Genomic DNA, 6,696 nt, shown 5'->3' on the forward strand with positions numbered 1-6,696 from the left:
GGGATTATTTATTTCTGACTAGGTAGGCCATTCAAAATTTTCAAAAGTGACAGTCACATTTCAGTAGTTTATACATACAAATATAAACAAATTGCAGCTCAGTTTTCATCTCAGGCCAGTTTATTCAAGATTTTTCCAACTTCATTTATTTATCTCTTGTTTGAAACTTATAAATGTTGTTTTTTATATAAAATATTTGTATTTATAAATCAGATCAGTAAAAAAAATGGTTTGTATAATTCTGATGTATAAAGTATCAAATGTATATATAATATTTTTATCAATAAATCAGAAAGTAGGTCAATTTATTTTAAAAGATTTTTTAATGTTTCTTTGCTTGTAGAGTGTAAACAAGTCATCAAGTAAAATAAAATTGTGGGTCACAAGATTAACACTGTGATACAAAGTTCACCGATTTTTTATGCTTTAATTACTAGTCATATGCTTTTCACTGAATTTATTAACAAAAGATGATTTAGTCGAATTTCTGAATATATTCAAGAAAAATATGTAAAGATACAAAACCTAAAGAAAAATAATGTTTTTGCTTGATTAGAACAGACTCCATGTAGCCTCAAGTTTGTTTTCTCTATGGTAAGATTTGTGTAACAATATCGTAGGTGTTGGTATGTGTACCAGTGAGTTTGTTATTTTTTTAGTCAATTTGTTTGTTAGGGTGAATGTGTTCAGCTTATATTGTTATTGCAGACTGCATAAATTGTGTGAAAAGATTTATATTGAAAGCTCTAATGAACTGTTTACTTTCTTCGTCATTTTTATACTACCGCAAAAAAAATTTGCCTTCATATAATGGTATGATGTCGTCATCTGCGTCTGTGTAGTCCAAAGACACATTTGGAGTCCGGACAATATCTTTTGTTTAAGTGAATTGATCTCTATGAAATTTAATAAAAAAGGTTCTATACCTCAAAAGGAAGGTTGGGGTTGATTTTGGGGATAATGTTCCAAACTGTTCAGTGTTTTCCATTCGGCATTTAAGCCGGGTGTGCCGACCACCTTCTTTTGAAAGCCGACCACCTTTCGATTTTAGGAGGTAGTCGGCTTTTTTTTCAAATTTCGGATTTTTTTCGGTTCCGTACCGTTAAAATTTGAATACTAATCGCGCCTCGCTGATTTGTTTTCATTGACAAAGATGGCGTCCAATCGTCAGTGTTTTCATTTATCAATCGGGGTACAAGAAAGGCAGATGACGATGATGATAAAGAAAATACTAGACCAAATAAGTTAAATAAAATTGATAGTAATGTTGAAGTTGTGGAAATTGAACAAAAATCAACAAAACAACGGAAAAGACGGTATCCGGTCGTTCCGGCCCCAAACCGATCCGGCCCCAAGTCAATCCGGCCCAAAGTCGATCCGGCCCAAGTCGATCCGACCCACGTCGATCCGTCCCCAAGTCGATCCGGCCCCATAATAAAATATGGATTAACTAGATTTTGGAGGAATTTGTCACAAACTTAAACAGTATAAATGGAATTTGAAAAAAAGTGTCCGATCGATGATGGATGACAACAGGTCAGTGAAGTATTGGAGTAACAGTTAACGAACTAATTTAAATCCATACGAAATTAGTGTTATTGTGTCTGTTTGTATCGCAGTTTCTACATTTTTAAATTATGAAGTTATTTTCCATGATAACTATTACTTTGAATTTCATGGCGATTTTTATTTTATTCAGTTCACACACAGAATAGCTAAATAAATATTTACAGTCCAAAGGACCTATAAAATTTAACGCATAATAATGACTTATTTAATCAAATCATTAGTCTATAATTGGTTTGTTTATTCAACAGTTGTCTGATGATTGTGAACTAAGGCAGTGTTCCAGCTAGGCCGTTTTCAGAGGGCGCGGCGCCCGCCCTTTTCCGAGTGGCGCCCTGTGCCCTTTTTACAGTTTCCAGGGCGCCCTGCCTTTTTTGAAGATCGATTGCATATTAATTTGCGTATTGATATGATACGCTAATTACTAAATTTTACCTGGGGAAAAGATTATGACTTTGTTTACCACCCCAAGCTAATCAATGGTTACAACTGGTGTCATAATCTGTTGTTATAGGTAATCCGTTTATCGGATGGGTCATTAATGATCATCAACATTAATTCGTTCAAATAGAATCGGTCAGTCGGCAATTATCTTTGAAGAAATGTGCATACAACAACTTGGGCACAATTTGCGATGTTTACCGTAGTTTCATGGAAGAAACGTAATGACAGAAAGTTGGAAAACCATTATAAACTCGTTGAAGACATTGTTTTACTTGTTTTCTGTAAAATAAACAGAAAATTCAGACGTATTTGTCATTGACTGCCTTCATTTTTAATACGAAAATAACAAAATCGTCCGCCATATTGTGATCATATTTACATCATATTTACGTACTGTTTATAATCCTCCAAAGAAGGAGCACACCCGAATAAAGAAAGATAACTCAATCTGATTTTTTTCCTAGCATTGAGTAACCCATTTACATATTCTAAAATGTGTCTCCATACTTCTTGCTTAAGAATATATATGTTTAGGTATTTATTTTGAGTTATGGGAAAAGTTAAAGAGGGTCTTAGTAGCAGTGTTGGTAGGGTGCCTTGGTCATCTTTTTCTGTATTCTTTATTTTTGATACTATTTTTCACTGTTGCTTTATATCCTAAAATTGTGAATTTACTGAGCACAGCTGTTTTGTGCTGTATTGCCATCAAGCACAGCAGGGGTAGAAAGGTGAAACTGGTAAAATGTGGTAGACCATAGAAACAGTATGAAACAGATCTCCTTTCAAAACATACTGCATATAAAGTTCAACTGTGCCAAGCAATGATAAAAAAACTTGTGTGACAAGCTGCTTGACAAGTTTTTCAGCCTTAAAAGTAGAAAGATAGAGTTCTATATGGGCTAAAGATGTTGTTCTTGTATAACCTGTGATTCAACGAATAAACACAAATGTTTGATTAACATCTTTTATTAAAATATGCCCTTTTCATATTATCATATCGCGCGTTTAATGCCCTTTTTCAGGATTGGCACCCTGCCCTTTTGAAAACCTAGCTGGAACACTGTAAGGTAATGCCACTCGTAATCACTTAATTCAATCCTTTTTATGTAAAAGTCTCTCATAACTCTTTTGAGAGTGGCTCTCGAATGTTTTTAAGATTGTGTTGTACTTTTAATTAAAACATGTTGTATATATTGTATTCATGTTTGTATTGTACATGTAGAGAGGTGAGACTATAATAAAATATTTGATTTGATTTGATTCCAATGCTGATTAATTAAAGTTACGTAATCTGTTTTTCAACAAGGTCTTTATAGTTTGATCTTCTGGTTGGTGTATATTATAATAATTATTTGTATTTTTTTTGCAGGTTACATCATAGGCTTCTATAACATATAAAACTATTCTATTCTATAACACTTTTTTTTTTGTAACATCGGATATAGTCAATATATTTTTCTTATTTTGACAATATTTTGAATAGTGTAGATAAAAAAAAAGTCATATGAGTATTCATTATTCTTCATTGCAAGAAAACAACAAAACAATGACATTGAATGCACGTTTTCACTCTCTAAAATATAATATGAGCACTCTTTTATAGAAAGGATCCGGCAAATCAAACAACATTTCTCAATTTTAGAAATTTTAAGAACTTCAAAAGAAAAACAAAGTTTATATATATATGTATCAGCTTGGGGATCGGCTTGTACCGTTCATGTATGAAACTATTTGTTATTATATGTTACGCAAGATGAAAGACTTGTTAGGATCACAGTCAATTGAAAGAAAATGCTAATAACTGCTGAATAATGTTGATGTCTGAATTCTTTTATATACGTTTTAATATAATTATACCCAATAATCTTGAAAACTTGTAATAAAGACATAATCAACCTAGTTGTTTTATACTCATCTAAAGAAAATTCAAAGGCCTTTTTTACTTTTTTTACCGTACACCTTTAACATTATAATAAAAATAATAAACATTTATGAATTACAATTAATATATATTTATTTTTATTCCTTAGAAATATTTTTTTTTTTTATTGGGGCCGGATCGACTTTACATATGGGCCGGATCGACGTGGGACGGATCGACTTGGGCCGGATCGACGTGGGGCCGGATCGACCCGAAAGCGAAAAGACACGCAAGTGAAGACAAATATGATCAAGACTTCAAATGGCTTATAGTCACAAAGGAAGGATACTACTGTTCTATGGGCCAAAAATACGGCACAAAAGCAAGAAACAGGACATAAAATTGTAAATGAAAGAAGAGAGAAAAGAGATAAATTGTTGAAAAAAATAAAATCAAAGAATATTTGACAATTAATATGACTACGTCTATTTATGATTGTTCAACTCCATTAAATGTGAATATTATACTAATCTTTATTTTTGTGACCCCCACGTGCACCCACAGTAAATTAAAAAAAACCAGGTGGACATTTAAAAAAAAAAACACCCGGTTGCAAGTGATTTTTTTAAAACACCCACCTTCCCTTAGTGAAAAAAGGAAAACACTGCTGTTTTGGAATTAGGGGCCCAAAAGGGGACCAAAACAAGTATTTTTCTACTTTCAGGATATCAACTTGTGTATTAGTATTTCAATTGCTTTGAAATTGTACCACAATGTTTAATACCACAGGTAAAAAGTTTAGATTAATTTTGAGGGTTATGGTCCCAAAGGTTTAGGAATTAGGGGCCAAAAAGGGGGCCCAAAATAAGCATTTTTGTTTTCAAACAATAACTTGTATTTAAGTGTTTGAATCTCTCTGAAATTATACCACAGGTCTCCATACCATGAAGGGATGGTTAGTATTGACTTTTGGGGGGTTATGGCTCAAAATGTTTTGGAATTAGGGGCAATAAAAGGGGGAAAATTAGGTTTTTGGTCAATGGACAATTAAGACAATTTTAAAGCAGTGTAATGGATGTAACTCAAAACATTTAATATACAATGTTGGGTATGTTCGAATTTACCTCTTACACTACTTGTAAAGTATGTTTAAAGAAATGTTAGGTTTTGGACTAATTGCAAAAAAAAGGGGGATGGTAGTAGTTTTCAATTTTTTTTCCCAAATTTTTGTAAAGTTTGAAGAAGAAATCTTCAATTGCACAATAATTGCACAATATTGTGCAATAGATTTGTAAGATCTTGACATTTGTTTTGTGTCAGAAACTCAAATTATGTCAAAAATTTAATCACAATCCACATGCAGAGCTGTATCAAGCTTGAATGTTGTGTCCATACTTTCCCCCTAAACTGTTCAGGGTTCGACCTCTGCGGTCGTATAAAGCTGCACCCTGCGGAGCACCTGGTTTTACCTTAGAAAATATTTTGACCCTACATTTTTAGATAATAGTATCGGGATGAGTTAAGTTAAACATTAAACAAAATAGTGATAGTTATTTGAAATTGCTGAGTTTACGTAGAAAAAGGAAAGACTTTCATTAATTGAATATGAATTACACAAAAATTCACAAAATATATACAAAGGTCACATAAGCATTAATATTTTATTATTGTTTATTTATATTTCTGTACTTGTATTCCTAAAATGAGATTAATTACACTTAATTTTAATTACTATTTATTCAGAATTTTTTGTTTGCATTAATTATTGTGATGTTTAATCAATGAACAAAAATGTGAGATTAAGTATTGCTATTGCCAAAATTTTTAAAACAAAAAAAATGATAACTAAAATTTAGAGTATAATAGTGAATTTAAAAGATTTCTTTGAAAGACTTAGAACAAATTCAAAGTTTAAAGAGAAGCATTATTATGAATTCTTTGTAATCATACATGTAGAAAACTTTTCTTGTGTTGTCATTGAAGCAGATATTGAAATTCAAGTATAGATGTCAATTCCCAAGATATCAGCAGAAGACTCAATGTATCTTTCAAAATTAAAAAAAAAATCGTATGCGTCGTCGTCGTTGTCTGCATCATCGTTGTCGTCTGCGTAGTCCGAAGACACATTGGTTTACGGATAATAACTTTAGTTTAAGTGAATAGATCTTTATGAAATTTTTTCAGAAGGTTCAATACCACAAAAGGAAGGTTTGGATCAATTTTGGGGATGATGGTCCCAATCGTTTAGGAATTAAGGGCCCAAAAGGGGCCCAAAACAAGCATTTTTTCTAGTTTCAGGATAATAACATGTGTACAAGTATTTCAATTGCTCTGAAATTATACCCCAATGTTGAAAACCACTAGTAGAAGATTTGAATTCATTTTAGGGGTTATGGGCCAAAGTTTAGGAATTAAGGGCCAAAAAGGGGCCAAAACAAGCATTTTTCAAGTTTCCAGACAATAACTTGTGTGTAATTATATGGAGCTCTCTGAAATTGTACCACAATGAACCATATAACAAAGGGAAGGCTGGGAGTAAGTTTTGAATTAATGGCCCAAAATATGTAGGAATTAGGAGCCATAAAAGGACCAAAAAGAAGCATGTTTCTAGTTCCCAAACAATCATGACAATAACTTGTGTTTAAGTGTATGGATCTCTCTGAAATTGTGTACTACAAGGTTCAATACTACAAAGGAAAGCATGGGATTGAGTTTGAGGGTTATTGCTCCAAGAGGGGTTTCATTAAGTTGGGGAGGGGGTACCATTTTTTTAAGGGATTCCTTTTTTCAAAATTTTTCAAATTTCGAATTTTGAAAAGATTTAA

Source organism: Mytilus galloprovincialis, chromosome 3, assembly GCF_965363235.1.
Source record: "Mytilus galloprovincialis chromosome 3, xbMytGall1.hap1.1, whole genome shotgun sequence".
NCBI lineage: Eukaryota > Metazoa > Mollusca > Bivalvia > Mytilida > Mytilidae > Mytilus > Mytilus galloprovincialis.